This window comes from Lonchura striata, chromosome 12 (genome assembly GCF_050655825.1).
Source record: "Lonchura striata isolate lonStrDom1 chromosome 12, ASM5065582v1, whole genome shotgun sequence".
Taxonomy (NCBI): domain Eukaryota; kingdom Metazoa; phylum Chordata; class Aves; order Passeriformes; family Estrildidae; genus Lonchura; species Lonchura striata.
The window spans coordinates 17,260,803-17,281,852 of NC_140714.1; the positions used below are offsets into that span (position 1 = coordinate 17,260,803).

Sequence of the window (21,050 nt, forward strand, 5' to 3'; positions counted from 1 at the left end):
CATACCAGAAAAGTCTTTTCTGAGCCACCAGCTGTTCATGGACTACGTGCCCTTCTATTGCATCAATTGCCCTAGAGAGGAACAGTTCCCTTGCTGGGTGTCCTAACTGCATCTGTAAAAAGTCCACAGCTGAATAACTTGAGGAGTTCTGGAGGCCAGAGCAGAGCGTGGCCATGAGGTGAACAGTGCTGCAGCAGGTCATTTGTGCCTCCTGCTCCACAGAAGGTTTGAGTTGCCAGGTCACCAGCATAGCTTTGAATATTTTTTTTTTTTTTTTTTTTTTTTTTTTTTTTTTTTTTTTTTGCTGCAGACAAGTTCACCAGGCAGCAGGAGGTGAAATTAATGAGACCAGCTCGTTTTCCTTCTGCCACTGGAGTCTGAAAAGGGAAAGATTTAGGTCAGTCCTGCTCAAAGAGTGGGAGGATGCATGGAGGGCCCTATCCCTGTCCCTGCATGGCCAGCTCACTGTTCCTGCTGATGTGGTGTGGTTGAGGAGTACCCCTTTAATTGCAGGTGTGCATTGCACAGGCACTTCCAACTTCTAAGCTCTTTATCCTAGTTTATTATTAGAAGTAATTAAAAGTGTGGCCAGTGGTGTGTTCACTCCATGGTGGTGGTGTGCACGGTGTTCAGTGATGGGTCAGTGTTGTGCATATGTGTAACACAAGCAGCCCAGATTCTCTGCCCACGCAGGCTTAACCTCACCCCTGAGGTGCCTGGTCAGCAGCCAGCCCCACCTCTGGGCTGGGGGATCCTGCTGAGCCCTGGGCTGATCCAGCCCCTTTGGGTGCAGGTAGCTGACCCGAGAGGCTGCAGGGCTGCAGGGTTTATTATGAGATTCAGTAATAAACAGCACTGGTACGAATTTCCAGTTAGAGCATTTTACACACTTAGTATTCTAAAGCTCATAATTGTTACTGCTAAATCTGACAAATGGCACTGCTTCTGAATGGCAGATCTGTCATGGCACTCTGTGTTAGTGTGCAAGTCCACCCCACTTTGCCCTCCTACAACAAGTCTTTTGGCCACACACCAGATGGGGACTCCAGCAGGTTGTTTGGGGCATTCTCTGGCATTCTGGGGGGTTCAGTCTGTTCTCTGGGGTCATGGCTGTCTGCAGGTGCCCCTGCTCCTACAACAGGAAGGTTGATCTTTTGTTCTCTATCTTACACATTGTTGTCTCTATTTTTCTATTTCAGAACCCATCTCTTCCTTGACCATGTCCCTCCCTTTCTCTGCCCAGATTCCCAAGTAACAGACCTTTGTTACTTTCTGCTCATCACTTTAAACTCTGCTTCATCCATAACCAGACCTGGCGTTTGTGCTACATAGGAAGTTTCATGTCTCAGCTTTATCTGACTTGATGTCACCTTGGTGGCCTCACAAGTCTCCACACCCCAAAGCTCCCCTACAATTACGTGGTGTGTGTTGGCTACCCTTCACCAAAGACAAAAATCCCTTATGCAAATCACTGTACTTCAGCCTTGATTCCTATCCTCGTGTCCAATTAAGCAGTTTCTTAGGTGCAGTCTGCATACCAGTGCAGGAAATTAACATTTTTCACAGTTTTTAGGCTTACCGTGCATCCTTATGCAGAGGCTGTTGGAACTGCTGCCGTAGCTCCCTGCAGAGGTCCCAGCTAGCCATGGCCAGCAGTGCTCTATCAGGACCTCCTGCTTACAGCTGTCCCTGAAGAATTTACAGCCTAAGCTGTAAGGATGGAAAAGGAGATAGAGGGGTCATGTCGCCCTGTTCTGCTGAGCAGTCACGGAGCTCCTCTAAGCTGATTTGGCTGATAGTGGTGAGGAGCACTGGCAGGCACTTACCTGCCCCAGCTACCTGGCCTGGCAGGCATGTGTGCTCCCTTACAGCACTGATGGAGATAACTGCAGTACCCTGCGGGTGTTTTCCCCCTCTCAGTTTCAAGAGCTTGATGAGCAGGAAGGGGTTGTGGTGAGGATTGGGCTTTCAGCTTGGTTGTTATCTGTTCAGTTGACTTAAGTCTGGCTTTCAAAAATAGGTAAGGCAGCCAGGCTCGGAGTGTCTGGTCTGTTCTCCAAACAAAACACAAGCTTGGCGACAGCACTGTGTGTTTTGGATTAAGCAGGCCTGAATTTATTTGTCAATATTAATATTTGTGTACTGTACAACGCCAGTAGAAGTCTGTGCTCTGAAGGTTAAGCTGTGTGTTGTTGGTATCTGGTGCTCAAGGACCTTATCCATAATGGGATGGGTCCTGGGGAGCAGGATCTGCCCTTAGCCATACTCTGCTCTGTGTTTGGGACCTTCCAAAAGCACAACTGCTGTGTCCGGGTTTTCCCTTCTGCAGAGGGTTCAATGTCCCTGTGGATGCAGTGTGTTTGGGTGGAAGGGCATGGATTGAGGTCTGTGTGCAGGCAGGATACCCAGCTTAGGACACAGGGTGGTCCATTTTCCCTGTTCACGCTGCTTTGCTGCGTCTGTGGAGGAGCAGGGCCCTGGGGGAGCTTTGGCATGTCTGCAGTGTAGTTGGCTTGTTACGTGCAGTACTCGTGTTCTGGCAGCCCTGCTCACTGCTCAAATGGAGCTCCCAGAAATTGCTGCCAGTGGAACGTACTGTGGCTTTGTCAATGACAAAATTACCTAGTTCTTGGGAGAGTTACTTTGCATACAGAGCTACTGGTGTATTTTCTTTTGCTTACTGTACTGTAAAATGGGGGGGGGGTGGGCGGAGATAGATTTGAAAATAAACCTGTTGTTGGTTTGTGAATAAAGATGTTTTAATCCATGATTAAACCAGGATTTGGTGTATTGGTAGAGACCTGATGTTATAATTCAGAATAAATGTGTTTGTAGAAAAGTACCTGCAAAAAACCTAAAAGTGATAACCTAGGCAGTGCAGCAGAGTTTTAAAAATCAGCAGCAATTTTGCCTGGCAGCCTGTGGATCTAGAATGTGAAGCATTGCACTGCACTTCAGTAATATAATACATTTTGAAACAAAGTGGTTTAAAATATGTATTTATAGAAAATATACTCGGGGACTGGAATGCAACTACACTAACACTTAATATATTCCTGGAAGAGTTGTGTGGCTGGTCAGCGTTTGTTTTCCAAACTCTATTTTCAGCTCTTCCAAATGTTTCCATAGGTGTTTTGGACAGCTTTTCCCTGGCGTGCTGCAGCCCATGGCTGCTGCCAGCAGATTGGGAGAGCCAGTGTGACAGAAGGGCTCTGTGCTGAGCCCCCCACGATGGGAAACTTGCTGCTCTTTTCCAACAGTCCCAGAGCAGGATGCTGGGGGGGCTGTGATCTCCTTCCCCACCTGGCATGGGTCCCTTTCCCCAGGACAGGTGCAGCTGTGCGCTTAACCTTTGTTGCCAGAGGAATTCAGCCTTTCTGCCAAATGCCTCATTCTTCCTTTCCTGGGATGATCCAGCCTGTCTCCTGCTGAAACAGCCCTTCCCAGGATCCTCAGTGACACGGCCTTTCCTCCCGTGGCTCAGGGTGACCACACACACTTGTACTCCTCATGCACCCCTGAGCAAATTGCTTTATTTATTTTATTTCCCATGTTTGCTGCACTGGCTTCACCCTGGCTTTTCCCATCCTCCTGATTTCCTCAAAACTGGGAACATGTCAGGTGCATGTTCTCAACAGAATATCCCTAAGGGCAACTCTTGAATAATCCTCTGGATGAGGAGGAAACCAGAAGGGTTGGGATAGAGCGTATATAACCACCTTATTGAGACCTGGCAGGAGTTGAAATCGATGTGTGTGTTGCTCCTGCAGAACAAACAGCCTTGTGAGGACTTCGGTGAGCGGAGCCGGAGCCGTCTCTCCGAGGCCGTGGTATACTTTGTTTTTTGGGACAAAGACTACTTAGACATCTGGATTGCATTGGGGATTTTAGGGGAAAGATAAATTATTAGTTTGCTGTGAATGGAGAATGACTCTGATTGCTCCATGAGCGTTCTTCTGCCAGCTCACTGCTGCACGGGCGGATTCACGTTTTCCTGCTTCAGAAGGAGAAACAGCAACTGTGGAGGCTGTTGGCCATGTCCTGGGAACGGGGGGCTGAGCAGACCTTTCCCGACCTTCTGGTGCACTGAGAAAACATGCTCATTTTATGGGCAGTTAATTTATAGAAAGTTCCTGTTTAAATTTCCTCCAAGGGCCATAAAACCGGAGGACAGCTGCACGCATTAGCTGGCTAATCAAACACTGCTCACCCCTGGCTTGCCCTCCCTTTCTCCTCACCACCACTAACTTCGGGCTCCTTCATGTGAATGAGTGTGTCAGCTTTGGGAAATACACTCAAAAAAGTCTGCAGAGGAGTGCCTGGTGCTTCCAGGGTTTGGGGTGTCCTTTCCAAGCCACAGCTCTCAGGACTGGGCTGTTCCCCAGGAGCATCCACGGTCAGTCAGATTTTGTATCGCACTCTCCCTGATTTATAAAGACTTTGCTGTGATCTCTGCCCTAAGGAGTGGTGCTGCCTGCCATGGAAATATCCACCCTGGGCTCAAATAAAAACTTTGTTCACATTTTGCTCCTCTTCCAGGCATGGGGAAAGCTGTGATTGTTTCCTGCTGCCTCCTCTCTCCTTCCCCAAAGATTGCAAATAAGTAAAACCTCATAGATTTGTTTGCAGTTATGTGGAGTTCATCTTTCAGTGAAAGGAAATCACTTTAGATGGGTGCTAGGGCACCCGAGCTCCAGAAATGCAACTTTGCCTTGGCTCCCTGCAGCAGCCAGCCTGATAGAATTTCAGTATGGGTATGTGCGCTAATAAACTTGATCCTAATAGCTAATTTTGATCTAGTTTGACAGAGGTTGGGAACTTAGACACTGAATCTCTTAAGAGCTCCTCAGAGCTGCTTTTTCCTATTCTGACAACAAGCAGGCTCATGTTCCACCCTCTGCTATAACTGTACTAGTTTATTTTCCATCACCTTCTCACCGTGTTAAAACCAATGATGAAAAGGAGAAACTCCTAGCCCATGTGCAGGACTGAAAGCCAGAACTAAAACTCCTGCTCCGGTCCTCCCAGCAGTATCTGCTGCTGCTCTGAACAGCTGTCCTGCCTGCTCTCCTTGCTGCCTGTGCTCATCAGCTGCAGGGAAGGCAGCAGAGCCCTCTCTGTTTTGGACAAGTTGGTGTGTTTTCACCCTTATCTCCCTTGTGTTTTAGGGAGTGTTTGACCAGTGCAGAAAATTGCTTTGACTGTGTGGTTGGAGGCTGCAGAGACCTTTTGGAGACCCCTGCTTTATCTGCCAGGAATTTAATAGAGGTATGATGGCAGGAAAGAGCAAAGGTGAGCACGTAACACCCATTACAAGTTTCTGAACCTGCGAGAGCTCCTGCAATAAACCCCTTCAGCAGATTGCCCAATTGATGCAAGAAAATTGGCCCAATATCTCTTCATTTTGTTTAAGCTGGGGCCTGTTTCCCTTCCTTTAAATCTCCTCTGCAGCAGTTGGAGAAAAAATGTTGCAGAAAGAAATGCCAGGAATGTGAACAGCAGGTGGGGACTGGCAGATGTACTTATCAATCACGACAGGCTGACGAGTGGTTTATTCCTCTAAAGAGCTACTGTTTGCCTCCAGCTTGGTTTACTCTTGTCCTTTCCAACTCCCTTCAGCCTCTACCAAGGTTCAAGTTAAGAGCAGGGTAGATTTCCCAGTTCTCTGGAGTATGCTTGGTGCAGGACTCCCTGCTCCAGGAGGCCAGAAGAAGGGGAAGCTGGGGGAGACCCCATAAATCACACTGGAAGGGTTGCAGCAGCCCACCTCATCAATAACATGCCACATCTCAGGGATGGGACTTGGGAAGTTGTGCTTCCGTGGTGCCCAAGCAGAAGACAGACTCGATTAGTTAATTGAATTTTCTGCACTGTTGCTTTTCAAAACATGACTTCATATCTCAGAGGAGTCTGGAGTTATTTCAGTGGGCAAAACCCTATATTAAGGAGGTGGTGCTTTGAAATCACTTGCATTTTTGAGTGAGAAGAGTGACACTCTGGATTGCAGATCTGGACCTGTGAAAAGGGCAGCAGGATACTATGGTCCTCTGAGGTTCATAGGGGTTGAGCCATGGTTTGGTGTGGCTGCTCCTGATTCTCTGAGCACTTTTCACTTCATATGGAAATGCCTCTTTGGTATTTGGTAGCAGGGCAACCCAATTTACATGAAATAGGAGGCTAAATGGTGAAAAGCCTTTATCTGTTGATCTCTAAGCAGCTTTCCCGGGAGTGTTGGCAGTGTATGTTACAAGCAGAGCAAACCTGCCATCACAAACGACGTTATGGATGCTTTTCCCTCCAAGCTTTCATTCTGTCTGCTGTGCTTGTGTCAGAATTCATGTGTTGTCCCAGCACTTTGGATGCGCTCCATTTCTGTGCACCGGTCCTTGCAAAGCCCGGGATAAGCCATAGGCTTGCAGGTGATGTGATTAGACCTCTCCTTCAATGGCTTGCAGGTCTTTTCCCTGGCTACTTCAGCTGGTGTGGATCTTGCTGTTGTCTGCGGCGCTCCTGGCACCCAGCTCCAGTTCGCAGTGATTTGCCTTTGAAGGGGCGTTGCTGATGTAGATGGTTGTCTTTAAGAAAAATGAAGGCACATCTGCCCCAAGCCTTCTTATCAGTTTTTCTTCAGATTGTTGCTTGGTTTTGTGAAAGAGCAGTGGAAGAAAGAAATAGCTTTCCCAAGGAATAAGCAGAGTGAGAATAAGGGAGCAGGCAGGGCTAGGACACCAAATAAAGATCTCAGAAACATCCCTTTTTCCAGCAGCAAAAAGCTCTTTTCAAATGCTACTCCCAGAGCACCACCTTGGCTAACAGGGGACTTGTGCTGGGAGGTGCTGCCTTCGGGTTTTAGAGCAGCTTAGCAGCAGCTGAAGCAGCAATTCCAGTCACAGTGGCATTCGCAGTGCTACCTGACTGCATCCTGCCCGGAGCACCGTGCCCTGGCTGGGCTCTGGCACGGCCGCTCTCGCTCCAGCTCCCGGCGGGATGTGGGTCAGCTAGAGCAGCGTTCCTTCCCGTGGAGCTGCCTCCAGGGCAGGGACCAGGGAGCAGCACCTCCAGATGCCACCAGCCCCACGGCACATTCCCGAGGGGCTGCCTCCCACTCGCAGCCGTTTGGCCAGAGCTCCCTCGAGCAGGATTTTCCCAAATCGGCTCCCGTTTGGAATGGATCCAGGCTCACGCTCTGGGTATGGGGTGGTCTGCTTTAGCTGCTGGGGCAGTTTTGCTTCCGCAGGGCAGCGTGGAGCAGCGGTGTCTGGGTGACACCGGTCACGCTGCCTGCCACAGGGACTCTTTGGAGTCGAGTTTAATTCCTGAACTTAACTGCTCCGCTGGAATTTCCCATGCCGAATTTTCATGCCGTGTCCCAGCCTCAGGGTTTGCTTTAGCTTTTCAGCAGTAGCAGATCGGCCATTTCCAAGAGTTAAAAGATTTTTTGTAAAGTTTTATTTTGTCAGTATTTAAAAACCAAACATCCCCTAACTGCTTGCATTGAGAGGTGCTTGCTGGCACAAAGGCTGCATGGGAGGGTGGCAGCCCCAGGCTCTGGTTGTAATGCATGTGCCATCTCCTCTCCCAGCAAAATGCCCTGTATCTTATGGATCTTATCGGGTTACAGGCGTCTGCAAGGCTCCCAGTTCACCAGTGCTTTGTAGACTGGTTTTCATAGATCCTGTCCATCCAGGACCTCCTCCAGCCCGGGGCCAGAGGGGCTGAATCAGGGTGGGAGGGAGGTGCTGCCTCTGCCACTATCCCAGTGCTGGGAGCAGGATCCAGTCTCTCCTGGGCTGCTTGCTGACAGTCATGGGTGGGTGATGGGCTCGCCTGTCTCAAAGGCAGAAGCTGGAGCAGAGGTGGAGAAAAGCAGTAAACTGTGGTACTTGCTGGGACCAGCTCACGGACAACCTTAATTCTCAGGTATTCTAACTCATTATTTGCAGCCTTGAGGTTTTAGATGTTGCCTTTATTACGTAGAATGGCATCCTACTCTGTTGGGAGAGAGGGATTTAGGCTCAGTCTGCAGCAGTGAGCAAAGCACCTGGCTGACATAAGGTCTTGAGGAATAAGTGAGAAGCAGTCTGGCTGCTGCTGCTGCCTGCAGTAGGAGGCATCATCATTACCTTTGAAAGTGTTTTTTGATTGTGTGTGGAAGGTGTCTCAGATCTATAACCTGGATTTGTTTGCTCTGAAGAGTTGACTCTGGTGATGCTGCGGTGTGGACAGTGTGGTCCTGATCAAAGAGCTGTTGAGTGCTTGGTGACAGTAACTAGTAAGCCAGGTTATTTTTGGCATAGCGTCTCTGCTTTGTAAGAGCTGAACTGCTAAAACCACATTTTCCCCCTACAACCTATTATGAAGCTCAGAAGAGGCCAGTCCAGAGCTGCTCTTCAGAGGTGTGCTGTTGTAGAGATCCTGGCTGTGGTGTAATTAGGTTTTTATTTTTGAACTTTAGGGCCAGCCCGTCCAGGTGAGGGAATGGGGATTGTGCTCAGGCTTTGTAGCTGGCTCAGCTGAATTACTTGTAAGTTCCCTGCCTACTTCTGGACTATTCTGCATCCTCCAAATCCTGTACAAAGTGCAAGAAGGTCCTGCAGGACTGACTTGATCTCATCCCTGAACCAACAGTCTGTTAAAGACAGTGAGCCAAGGAAATACTGTATAACCACTGAAGTTAACATAAGCAAAGCAATGCTTTTGGTGCATGTCATTGGGTACCTAATTGCTGCGCTTGCCACCTGGGGATTGGAATTGCTCTCTGGAACCTGAATGGGATGTACTGTGATAAGCAGTTTAATTGTTTCCCCACATCTGCAGCAGCTCTGTAAAGCGAAGGCAGGCTGAACACACCTTCAGAGCTCCACAGCCTCCCTGCAACTCCAGGACTGCCTTTTTTCCTGCGGTGCTTGTGCATCTCTCTCCATAGAGCCGATATGCTCTTGCTAAACTGTTTATGTTCTCCTGTGCCGTTTGATAGCAGTGAGCCCTCAGGTTTTTCTGGGAAGTGTTTCAGGCTTACTGGGATATAGGTGCAGACGCAGGAATGTGACTGTGAGAACAGCAAGGATAGTCCAGTGAGTGCTAAGTAACGGGATGCCCTCTTAAACTAATTACTGGGTTTTGGACATCGCATTAGTGATGAAGGTCAGGCGAGTGCCGAGCTGAAATCAAAGTGAGAGTGACTTGGGGGGGTGGATTCAGAAGTGACTGAGGACAAACGCATTTGTCTGCTGTTACACAGCTTCGGGAACACTTAGGACTGATGTGGGTGGCTGTTGGCTGCGAAGTGGGGCTGCTGTCATTTCTCTCCCGAGGTCATCAGCACAGACTGTGCCTGGGGCTGGGCTCTGCTCTGTTCTGGGTGCCCCAAGGCAGAAAGGTTGGTTCTGCGGGAGCAGAGCTACAAGTAGAGGAAAAAGGGGCATAGAGGCACTGCTGTTACAAAAGGATTACACAGGGTAGACCCAACTTGACTAAGAGGTGAAGGGGAGAGTGGTTTTTGGGTGTCCAAAGCACACACAGTGAGCAAGAAAAGGTGATGCTTGGCTCAGAGAAGATCTAACTATTACAAAACCCAGCTGAGTGCTGGTTTAATTTACCTTGTTGCCTCAGAATGGCATCTGAACATTGGAGCTCTGATGACTTTGCCCCCATTCTTGGGATTCTTGCAGAAGGAGTCATCCCATGCTCCACAGTGTTTCTTTGCACTGGGTAAGAAGTCAGTAGAGGACCTGCCCATCTTATTCCATTTTTTATCTTTATAACTTAAATTCATATTTTGATCTGCCAACTTCAGTTGCCACAGCTGCTGTCATCTTGCATGTCAGTGTGCAGCTGTGAGTCTGTGCTGCTGTCCCCTCACAGCCATCCAGATTGTCACCTAGGAAGCCGTGGGGGACACAGTGTCAGTGGGCTGGGCAAGCAGCTTTGGTCTCCTGTGTAAAAATTGCATTGCAAGTCAAAATAGAGGGATGCAGCCTGTGCTCACACTATTTTAAATACACTGTAATTTAGGGTTTCTTTCCTCATAAACATTCAGATGTTGCTTTCAACATCTCTGACCTGTACAAGATGGAGGAGGGATAAATTACTGGATTTTTTTTTCTGCTCTGGCTAAACCTCAGGGCCGTTTTTTGAGGTCTGATTCCAGATACCATGCCAGCTAGTTAACTATTGCAAATGTGTTACACTACACAGGCTCTGTGGCTGGTTACAGAAGGAAAACAGAACTTTTCCTTGCCTTGTCCTTGCAGTCTCAATGCCTCCCCTTTTCCTGTGAATGCTCTTTACCCAGTTTGTCCTTGGCTTCTAGTTTTGAATGACTTTTCTGGTGTCTGAACAGGACAGTTTGGTCCTATTTTTAAGTCCTTTGGACTTTTTTGTCTGTGGAATTTGGGATTGTGGAATGGCAGGATGTTTATTTTGGAATTGCTGCAGGGGGATTGCTCGGAGCAGCCCTTGAAACTGCTTTCTGTGAGAGAGAAGCAGGTATTTAGTTAACCTGGCTTTGTGTGTCAGGGTTGTTTCTGTGGCCCTTCTTGCCCAGATCCTGAATGCATGATCCCTGGTTTAAGGAATGAGCCTGAGCTATGGCTGAATGTGTCCTGTTATCTGTATGGATGGGGCAGAATATTAGTGTTTTTAAAAAAGCTTAAATCTCACTGATAGTGCAGTGAAAATGTCCGGTCTCGCCTTGAAATAATTGAGCTTGTCAATTCCAGAGCAGGGTGGGGAGAAAAGCTGGAGCTATCTCTGCACCAATGGACATGTGATGAGCAGCTCCAGTCTTCCCTGCTCCTGGCTGAAGCCATTGAGGCAATGGTCAAAACCAGATGAGGGTTATTTTATAATTACACAGTGCAATTAAACAACATAATTTAGTTCAAATATAATTTAATGACATTATTGCAGCAGGAATGCAATGCAGGCTCTGTTAGTTCTGGTCTTTTAGGGTGCTCATCTTTGCTTTGTAATTTAAATCAGTCTTCCTGCACCAGAGCATCTGGGAATGAGATGCAAAGCCATGCACTGTCCTTCTGCCTTGGTAAGCTTGGGCTCTTGGAGATCTTTTGCTTTTGGACTTGCCCTTTGAAGGAAAGGGTGGCCAGCTTGGGCCAGAGGTGACTGTGAGGAGCAGAGTGCCACTGAAGCAGTCCAGCCCTTCAGTCCTGGTCTCCAGGAAAAGAAGGAATCTATAAAAATGTGCACCTGCAGGAAGAGGTTATTCATTGGATGGCTTTTAGTGACTCCTGAATTTCTGCTGGTTTAAGGGAGTGGGTTTCCCAGCTGGAAGCTGCTAATCATTAGGGAGTTAATTCTTCCTCCAGAAGCTTTCTCTGCCTCTGTGACATGGGAGCAATGCTGCTGCATTTCACAGCTTTCCCATTTTATGTTTGATGGTTAAAGTTGGAACATTTCTATCTCCTTCTGCCAAGAAGTGTTTAGAACAGTTTTCATGAGAAACATTAAAAGTTGGAAGTCCACAGCTGATGCCCTAGCTGCTCTGCATTAGTCACTGGGGGGTAAATACATTTAAATGAAGAGCTGTGGCAGTCTTGCTAGCTGAGTAATAAATCAGGGCTGAGAAACTCCATGAAGCTGAATTTTAATGCCTTGGCTTGGAGTTGCAGGGTGGGGTGGTAAAGCTGATGGAATGGTGGGATGTTTCTAAACAGAATGTGCCTGCCCTTAGTTACGCTGCCACAAAGAACGTAAATACTGCTGCATACACAGCTGAAGTGCTGAAAATGGCTTTTTGTTGGTGCTGCTTTCCTTGGTTCCTGTCTCCGCTTAATGTCAGCTGTCGGTGCTTTGTCTCCCCTTGGTAGCAGCAGCAGGTAGGGGAGAGATCCAAAGCTTTGCCTCCATTCCTCTGCTTAGTGCCTCAGTCCTGGCACTGTAACACCAACCTGTAGGAAATTATAGTGCTTGAGCCCTTTCAAGGACCTGTGAAAAATATTTCATTATCTGAGGAATTCTGTGGAATACCCAAAAGGTGATTATAAACCCTTGGAATGTGGCCATGTCTCCACAAAGCACTCCAACCAAACAGCATTTTGAGGTGACTCTGAAACCTCCACTGACCCTTTCTTCTTTTCAGATTTGGGTTTGGTGTCTGCAGCCCTCAGGCTGTGTGTTCCTGGCACTGGAGGATTCTGCCCAAGCTGCTCACGCTTGGGTGCTCCTGCTCAGTACCATTAACAAAGCCAGTGCTTGCCTGGTGGTCACAGTGCCAGCACATCCTAGGGAAGCCCAAAAGCTGCTCTAGTGATTAAAAGAATGTGCCATGAGCCTTCTAATTCAAGCGTAAGGCCAGAGGTGCAGCCTCAGAAGGGTTTCCTTCAGAACAGGATTTGAAAGTTTGATCAAGTTTCCTGAGAAGGTGATTTACAGAACTGCCCTCTCGTGTCAGTGTGTCTTTCATGTCTTTCACCCCACTGGTAGCATGTGCTTGGGGCTTTGCACCTTATTTATATAAATTAAATAAATAAAAAATAGACAACTGGTAGGTGGAAGAGTTTTGGCTAAAAAGCTCACTTCCCTCCTCTATGTGTCCCGTTCAACATGTAATGTACTCCAAAACTCCAGATTTCGTGCCTTGCTTGACCTAGGAGTTCATCCCTCAGGGCTTTCTCTTTTTGTAAGTACTCTTTAGTACTTGTTAAGACAGAATGTCCAGTGCAAGCTTCCTCTCCAATAAGGATATTCGTTGTTTCTTTTCCACGTGGATTCTCTGAAGCCTCAGAAGGGGTTTTGTTCAGCCTTTAATTCAATTAAGAAATCAAGCAAGAGATGTAAATCTTTTTAGCCTCATTGGTTTCGGTGCTCATGACTACAGCTGTAAAGAACATGTCCTGCACGGTACAGCTGAGCAGCTTGAGGGAGGGAGTGTTTTTCCAGGCTGAGGTTTCAAGTGCTGCTGGAGGTTTGTGGATGATTTTGTCCCTTTGGAGCAAGAGGAAAGGCTGCAGTCACCTGTCGGTGATGGTGACTTGGTTCAAACCTGTTTCTGAAGCAGCAGAGAGCTCCTCTTTGATAGAAACCCACTTTCCAGCTCGGTGACTTCTATCAAAGGTCATTAAGGGGTGTGAATTAGACTCGGAACAGCTGGTGAATGGTGAGTGATACCAGGGGACAGGACACACAGTGGTGACTGTCACACCAGCTGCTCCTGCACATGTCCTTTGGCACTTGCTGGGGAAGAACCTGCCTGCTCAGGAACACAAGGTCGGGCTCTGATGCCTCGTAGTCTTCACATTTAAGAAGTGACATCTTGTGTTTTACTTCTTGTGTCCCTGTGCTTTCTTGCCTTGTCTCCAGGAGCCCCAGCTGCCAGCCTGGTGTCCTCTGTCCCAGCTCTCCTGCAGGATGGGATGGCTTCTGCTAAAATGCTTTTCTGTGTTGCCAAGTTCTTCATTGCAGAATGAGTGACAAGTTTGGCATGATACAAAACTTTCCGTATTAAAGAGAAAGTTGGAGTCAAAACTCCCTGTTTTATCTTGGTGCCTTGAGTTCTGGTTTTTATTAAACCTTGGGAACTTATAAAACATTTGTGCGTGTGTGTGTGCGTGTATGTATATATTTACATATACGCACATCTGTTGTGTTTATCTTCAAAATATGCATTTTTATAGCATTTGTATGGAAGGAGATCTTAGTCCCATCTTTTTTTTTCCATAAACTTTTCTGGTTTAATTTCCTGTGGATTTTACTACTACCTTTAGCTTACATTCCCTTAAACACAGAATTAAATATTAGGATTTTTGCATACTGTCACTTTATTTTCAGACAAAACCAGGAGTTATAAGCAGAGTTTTTAGGCACTTGCTCTGGCTGGCTGTGCACTGGAAACACAAGTGAAGCCAAAGCCACATTACAGTGTATGCCCTGAGGCAAACAGACCCTTGCTCTGCCCTGCTGCAGCTGTATATTTAGCCTATATGCCCTTTCCAATAACAGCCAGGAGAAGATGCCTGGAGAGGAATGCAAGTCATCATTTCCATGAATGCCATCCCAGGATCAAGTGATGCTTGAGCCAGAAGCACTGCCTTGGTAACTCTGCCTTCTATAAAATTGTCTGCCCCACCCTTTATTTTTTTTTTTTTAGCCCACGTGAAGTTTAAGCATTTCTGTTCATGACCCTATGGGATCCTTAAGAAAACCCATTTTGTTTGAGTTAGTTTGGCTTCTTGTCCTTTCATTAGAGGAGAGCGTGGGCTCTTGTTTCCCATCTCCCTAGTGCCCCTATGCATCCCACTTTGTTCTCTTCAAGCTTCCTTCAGGAAGGATCCATTTTATACCTTTGATTCCCATCACTTTTCTCTGCCAGCTTTCTCTTGAGATGGGCCTGGGTCACAGGATGCAAGAGGTGTGAGGTGGCATTGTTGAAGCTGTCCCTCTGCTTTGGCTTGTTGGTGGATGTTTATATCCTAATTTTTCCTGGCTGCTGGCAGCAAGGAAATGCCAGTTCTACCTGGCTGCAATGTTTGTAATTACAGGGGAAAAAAGATCTCTGAGGCCTTCTAAATACTTGGGAAGATAATATCTGAGTTTCCTTTCAACTGAATGCACTTGAAGATACGATCTGAGTTGGCTGTCTGGGAATAACAAAGTGGAGGAAGGGATTGATTGTGGTTGCTGAAACTTTCATCAAAGAGTCAGGAGTGTTGCCTAGCCAAAATCTGCAGCTGCAGGTCACTGCCACAGGTCAGGCACAGCGGACACTGGAGACATGGCTTGAGCACAGGGCAGGTAGCACACAGAGCCTGCAAGGGGCCAGTCCAGCAGGGTGGATGAGTAGGGGGACATCCAGATGGTTTTCCAGCAAGTCTGTCAGGTCAGTGTGGAAGTGTGTAGTCGAGAGGCACCTGTGGGTACCATACTCATCCCTCCTGCTGGAGGCTGGGGAAGGTGCTGCCTCCAGAACAAGTCTTGCCACAGCATCTTGCAGAGGAAATGTGCTCTGCAGGGAAGAAAAAACATGCCTCAGCTGCCAAAAGTTATCTGGTGTACTTTGCGCTTCTGCTGCTGCTACTCTGCACTGCCCCTTGCACATACGTCAGCAGGAGTGCCCTGGCTGGGGGTTTTTGGGACTGCCAGGCTGCTTCCTCCCCTGCACAGCACTTGTTGAAGTTCTTACTGGAGCATATCCTCAGTGCTTACCTCTTCAGGAAAATAAGTTTTTCTGGGAATAGAGTCCACAATTGGGGAGAGCAGTGTAGTATCTCAGCTTCTGGACAAACAGGTGGGGCAAAGAGGAAAATTAGACTCTTTTCATCTTTTCTCACTCTCACGGAGTGGTAATGAAGGTAGCAGAAAGCTTCCTCTCAGTGACAGGAAAGTTAAATATCTCAGTACTTGCTCTAGCAGAATAAAAACTGCTGCAAGGTGTTGATGGCGGTGACCACTTCCCGCACAAGTGTCACGAAACTGCCTGTGGCCTCTGGAACTTGAAAGCAACAAGTTAGTGACTGCTTGCAGGCAAGTCCCCCATCAACAGGAAGGTGCTGCTTATTTCCCTGCTCAGCACACATTTCTAGCACTGCTGTTTTGGGTTTGAGTTTGTTTTTTTTTTCCCCTAGATTGTTTTTTGGCATCAGGGTTTCCTGTTACTGACACCAGATGTGCTGGAGATGAGCAGTGCAGAAATACAAGAAGGAGGAGGATGAAAAAAGGCAGCACTTTTTGTGCCTATGTCATTTGGGCTGGGTGCCACTTCTGAGCACCTTCACATTTAATGTGGTGACAATACACAGTGGGTACACCATGTTGAAATGAAGTTTTAGGGTGAAGAATTGAGTACAGCTTTGTTGGTACCTCCTGAGTTGATGGTGTCTGGGGTGACCAGCTGTTGATGGCTGTGGGGGGAGATGGTGGAAGGGGCTCCAGGGGCCTCAGGAGCATTGATCTGAGTCTTCCCACTTGGACAGGTCTTTCAGGGTCCTATCTCTGATCATGAGCTGCTGCTGCTTTGGTTTTGGTGCACACGTGGCTTTGAGCAGGCAGCTATGAGTGCAGCATTAAGCCAGAAACTGCATGAGCTTGTATTCCAGCCTCTGTGTAAGGTCACCATCCCTAGAAATGCCTGGTTAGTGTTGTGCAGGACAGGATGCTGTCACTGAGCAATGTGGAGTGGGGAGCTTTGTCTAGTGGTGAATCTTTTTGTCCTCTTCCTGGCCTGTTCCCTCATGGCAGATGCCTGCCCTGAGTCTGTGTGTGACCAGCATGTCTCTGTGGTTGTCCTGCTGTATATCCCTGTCTGTAACTCATCCTGTGTACAGCAGCATCTGGAGCTTGGGTCATCTGTGAATGTACATGGCAGAAGCCATTGAGGTTGGAAATAACCCCCAGAGGCGTTTGCTGCACTTCCCATAGCCTTTAACAGAGTCTGCTGGAAGGGCTGCTGCCTTTGTTTCAGGGTACATCCAGAGCGGGGCAGGCACAGAAACTCTGACTGTTTCCTAAATTTCATGCTCCAGGGTGTTCTTTGTACATACTACAAGTCAGGCTTGCAGGCTAGCATGCTTTTGGGCTTGAAGAGACTGTTAGTTCATAACTTGGTGATGGGCTGCTGTGCCCAGACACCCTGCCCACGGGCTGTTTGTCCTTCCTGCCCCCTTCCCGGGCTCCTTCAGCACGGGCAGACGTGCAGGGAGCACCAGCCGCCTCTGCCCGGGCCGCGCCGCCAGGCTGGCACCAGGGGTGGCTGCTGTCGTGTTTGGGAGCGGGCAGCACGTCCGGCAGAGTGCCATCTTTGTGTGCCTGGCCGGGACGCTGCGTTTCATCATTCCGGCTCCTTGCTGCCTTGACTCGCAGGCGCGCGATAGCTGACGGGACTTGCCCGGAGATCCTCCTGTGGAAACACGCACGGGAGATCTCTGCAGAGACAATAGCTCTGCTCTGCAAAGGTGCCCCGAGTCTTTGCAGCTGAGTTTGCTTCCTTAGAGAGAGAAAGGCCACTTGCTCAATGCTTTCTTTAATGAGGATATTTGTAAATAAGCAATCAGATAAGTGGGATTCCTCCTAACTCCTACATATCTTCTTAACCAGAGTCAAGAATGGCATCACAGTTACTCGAGCTTTCTGCACGCTCGGCTCAGTGGCATTAATATGCTGGTGGTGATTAATTACCGCAGCCCAGTGATGTGATTGTGTGCTTGAGCAATTGGATTAGATGCAGCTGGACAGAGACTTCACTTTCACTGGTTCTTGCTGAAGTGGTGTCACAATCGGCCACAGAGGAAGAGTCATTTCTAGGACAGCCACCCTCCTCTGGCTGGGATGCTTCCCCTGGCTCCACACTTGGGTCTGTGATGGGCAGAAGGAAAGATCTCTGGGAAAATGCATGGCTCAGAGTAGCTACTTTGTCCTGCTCTCAGTCTTTCCTTTCAGTCCCATCTTCTGCCTGCACTGTTCAGCATTCCTAGATAACAAAGGTACCTTACCATGTCAGTGGGTCTCATAGCTGCATGGAGAAGGAGCAAATTCCAGCATTGCCTTGACAAGTCAGCATCGTATCAAATGCAGCATCATAACTGCACCAAGCAGGCCCAGTTCTGTGGCTCTGCGAGGGGGTTTGGCACTGAAGATCAGGAATCAACCTTGGCACATGCAGCAAGCTCTAGGACTGAAGCAGATGTTGATACTGACTTTGATGTTTCATCCAGCACTCTGAAGGCTTGAACTTAAGACCAAAAGAGCTCTCACAGAAGCAGGAGAATAAAGAGAAAGTCAGTTCTTTCAGAAGATCAGACAGAACAAAACATCCTGAAATTCAGGACTAACCTGAACCTTTTGTATTTGTTCTGTGAGACTGGGCAGTGCAGATCCTGCTGGAAGGAGGAGCACAGTGCCATGTAGAGAAGCTGGGGTGGTCTAGCCTTCCCTCATAACTGGGAAGTGCTGCCTAAGTCAGTCATCTCTATGGCCTGATGCTTCCCAGAGATCAGCAGAAAACCACCTGCAGAATTCCATCTGTGTTTTGGTTTTGGCCCTGTTTTGAATTTGTGAAGCACTGAGGTTTTTGCTCCTGGAGAGCTCCAGTTCTGTGGCACTCACTGGTCATGGACAATGATCCAGAATGCTGACGTTTTCCAAATACAGCTGGGATGGTTTCTCAGTTGAGTCAGGGTTGTGCCCATGGTAGTGCCATTGAGGTGGTGTGGGCTCTCAAACCAGAGGCACCAGGCAGGTCCTGGCACTTGTTCCTGCCTTGCTGCAGGTAACCTTCACTCTTCTGCAGCTGAATCCAGACTCACAGTACTGGTGGCAGTAGACTTGCAGAGCAGCACTACTGGCTTTAGGCAGGGGATTCCGTATCCCAAAAGGTATTCACCTTGCACTGATAGCCCATGTGGACCGCAGCACTGCAGGGCAATGCCTTGTACAGCTCTGCTGATAGCTGGAACCACCCTGCTTTTCCTCCTTCACACTCTGTGAGAGGCTGGCAGTGTTTCAGCTTCTGTCCATTGTGTGGTGAGGTGGAGCTGTGTTAAGGTGTTTTTTTAGTGGCGCAAGTTTGTTCTTGGCTCTTCTGTTTGTTCTTTGTTATCAGCTACTGAATTCTGCCTATACCTCCTGTGTGCTCCATTCCTATATGCTGAGCCTGTTCTTCTGTAGTTTCCCTAAAATGAAACTGAATTTGCAACCTGCAAGTGTCACATGAGCATATAATGGCTAGTTGCTGGGCTGAGTGGCATATATGGGGCAGTGGTTGTTGACTGTTTTGATAAGTATTTCTGAAATAGGTGATGACTTCATCTTCCTCTCCTGTTCACCGCAGATACCAAGAACCAGCTCCTTTCTGCCCAAATGCTCCTCTCCATCCAACAAAAATGCACGCCCCAGGCTGGATCACGTCATTTGGCTGAGCAGCATAGAGCTGTACCACGCTCATGCATGATCTCCACTGCAGTGTGATAGGGCAGGGACTGGCCTGAAGCACCTCTCCAGTTGTTTTTACAGCCTTGTGCAGTTGTACACTCTGTGTCTGGCTGTCTGGGGCATCTGTCCTCTGCTCAGGTGTGGATGTTCAATGCAGCAGTGAGAGGGAGCCGCATTTCCTCGATAGCGTCTCAGCCCCGTGGCAGCCACGGGGCTGCTGCCACATTCCTCCCCTGGCTACAAGTCTGATCCTGCCCCTGCTTGCCATACACATCAGGGCTTTCCAACGAGCAGCTTTCAGGAGAAGTATCATGGACAAGGTGTCATCACTACAGTCACCATGCTCCAGGCTCCGTGGAGTGTGAAGGTAGTTTTTTCAGCTTCGGAAGCACAGTGCAGGGACAGAGTCCCCTGATTTCCCATTGTGATGAGCAGTGACTTCCTCAGGACCTCTTGCAGGTGTCTTTGACATCTCTGTAGCTCTTTCACATGGCCTGTTGGATATTCTCCACCAGACATCTACTGTGGTACTCACCTGCTGAGATAACTGTGCTCATCTGAAATCAATTGCAATGTGTCAGATCCTCCTCTGACCACACAGGGAGCTGGTAGGAGAGATGTACCCTATAGGGATTGTGACTTGTCCTTACCCAGCAGCCACTTCCTGAGGATAAACTCTGGAGAAGCAGCTCAGGCACTTCTCTCTGTGAGAAGACCATCCTGTGCTGGTGGTTTTGCACCCAGAGAGTGGTGGGGCACTGAATGGGCTCCCCAAGGAATGGTCACAGCCCCAAGGCTGACAGAGCTCAAGAAGCAGTTGGGCAAAGCTCTCAGGCACATGGTGGAATTCTTGGTGTGTCTTGTGCAGCGCCAGGAGTTAGACTTGATCATCCTGATGGGCCCCTTCCAGCTCAGGAGAGTCTATGGGTCTGTGTTCCTTTGCCTTTGGGAAAGGCATCGCCTTCCTTGTTTCACCTGGTATATTCCCCTCCCCGTCATGTCAGACAGTTGGAAGCACAAGAGCAGCAGGGAGTGGGCTTTTTTGTAGCACTGACCTTCTTACCAGCCATCCTTCCATCTGTCTTGTGGTTCCCAGCAATGTTATCCTGCCTCTGCTGTCTCTTCTGCCTTTCACTTGAGACAGGTTCTCCACAGAACAGCAGTCAGATTGGGTATCTGCCTCATGGATCCTGTAGCCAGAGGTTATTGCATTCAGCTCCTAATTCCCACTACCCACAGCCCTCTGTGTGTGCCCTGGGCTTGTTACCTTGGGGTAGGAGGTGTCAGCCCTTCTCTGTGTGGGGTTTATTGTGAAAGGCCCATCGAGGGATGCAGATGTGCAGGTCCTTACATGCTGCCTCTCAGCTTCTCTAGAGCTCAGGCTTTAGGAGGGTGAGCAACCAAACCTTATCTCTCCTGTTATTCCTAGAGCCTGCTGTGGTAGCCTTGGGCTTGGGTGCCTACGTGGGCAGACCTCTGCCTGCTTCTGCAAGCCTCTGGTGGGCAATACACCCTGCCTGGCCACAGCACAGCAGGCAGCTGAGCACTGTCGTGCTGCTCCAGGAGCTCTGCAAGGGCAAGAAGCAGTGGGATTTCCCTTCCCACATGGACTGGCTCCAGGGTCTCCTGGGACAGCCTGATGTGAATCATACGGTGCAGACAGAACAGGCTAAAATGAATCCAACTGGGAGCCAGTGGTTGGAAGCTGTGCTGATTTGCTCTGGGAATTTGGAGCCACTTCTCTCTCAGCCTGGGAAAAAGGAGTTGGTTCAAGGCATAAGGGAACACAGTCTTGTGTGCTCCTGGTATTGAACAATGTCTGCTTGGTCTGTGTGTCTGTCCTGTCATCCTGTGTAGCCCACCGCTCCACTCATTACCTCAGATCAGTTGCCAGGGGCTGTGCTGGCTGCAAACTGCCATACCCTGAGGCCCCAAATGGCTCTGTCCTATTTCAGGAATCCACTGGTCTCCTGCAAGCAGTCTGTGAAGAGGAGCATGGTGACTGCCGTGGCTGAATGCAGTCTGGAGGGAGAAGTAGCTGGGGAAACAAAGAAAATGATGGCCAAAGGACAAAGAGAAAGGAGATCCAGGGAAGCGGGGAGGTGGTAATGATGGGGATGAAGTGAAAGAACAAAACAACGAAGTGAGGGAATGCTGGAAATGTGTCT

The 21,050-nt window shown here is 48.6% G+C and overlaps 1 protein-coding gene across 1 annotated transcript in view; it reads left to right on the forward strand.

The window, feature by feature from the left end:
* Positions 1–21,050, forward strand: part of DAG1 (dystroglycan 1) — a 49,187-nt gene that overhangs the window by 12,317 nt on the left and 15,820 nt on the right.